The sequence below is a fragment of the Priapulus caudatus genome, unplaced genomic scaffold, assembly GCF_000485595.1.
Source record: "Priapulus caudatus unplaced genomic scaffold, Priapulus_caudatus-5.0.1 Scaffold108, whole genome shotgun sequence".
Classification (NCBI taxonomy): Eukaryota; Metazoa; Priapulida; class Priapulimorpha; order Priapulimorphida; family Priapulidae; genus Priapulus; species Priapulus caudatus.
Genome location: NW_014577169.1, coordinates 415,480 through 416,768, shown reverse-complemented (window position 1 = coordinate 416,768; position 1,289 = coordinate 415,480).

Sequence of the window (1,289 nt, the reverse complement as noted above, 5' to 3'; positions counted from 1 at the left end):
AGAGAGAGAGAGAGAGAGAGCGAGGGAGGGAGATAGAGAGCGCTAGAGGAGAGAGAGAAGATATACCGAAACAGAAACAGAATAAATAGCAGAAATAGAATATAATGAAATAGAAGCGAGGGAAAGAATTAGATATGAAGATAGATCAAGCGGCAAGAGAAAATGAATATGTGAGAGAGCGAGAAAAACTACAGACGCAGAACACGTCACTAGGCGGTAATTAACTCTTCCTAACAACCTGTCTTCCGTACAGAAACCTCACGCGCAACCTTTCCATAATTGAATGATCGCCACGATGAAAGAACCGGGGGAAAAGAAAATCAAAGCCATATACAAACTTCGACGCCAACTTGACAGAGAAAATGTCAAGTTTAGGGAAAGTTAACAAACGAATCAACGGGATTGGATTGGTAGAAGCCTTTAGACAACATGCACTGCTTACTAAACTAAACGCCGAGTCGTAATTTACAACCTAGATTGATCGTCTAGCGTAATTCGAGTCTTTATTTGCATGTACTATTGATTTTATCCTACCAGTGTTAAATAAAACGTAATACCCTAGCAGCAATTAACGAAAACATCTGGCGCAATCTTCACAGATTATTACTTACTTAAGGAAGAGCGTGAGCGGGAGTATGTGAGAGGATCCGGGATAAGAGCGCATTAGCTCAATCTGACACTCAACATTGTGGCCTTAATGAAAATCGTATACTCACAGATAGAATACTATCCTAGTATATAGAATCTCCCACGATTAGCTGTCATGTCAGTGGCGAAGGGAGAAATGTGACGTGAGTGTGTGTGATGTGATGTGAACGTGATGTTAGTTAGAGGAGGGGCAAGCTAGGTGAGAAAGTCAGGAAGAGGAGGGATTTAACAGCCATGGAAGCAATAAGTATGTATATATATAGTATTATATAAGTCTGGATGCTTGAGTCTATACTGTCGGTAGAGTGCTCGATGCATTAAGTTGCAGAGCGTAATAAATTGTAGTCTGTAGATAAATTAAAGACAAGACATCACTTTTAGCTGTTACTCCGAGTTTCACGCTTACGCGATAATCAGACAGACTTGTCTTACTAGATCAGACTAGATTCTTCATTAAAGTCTGTATGGTGATCGCGTAAGCGTGAAACTCGCAGTAACAGCTAGAAGTGATGTCATGTCTTTAATTTATCTACAGACTACAATTTATTACGCTGTGCAACTTAATGCATCGAGCACTCTACCGACAGTATAGACTCAAGCATTCAGACTTATACAATATTATATATATATATATATATATA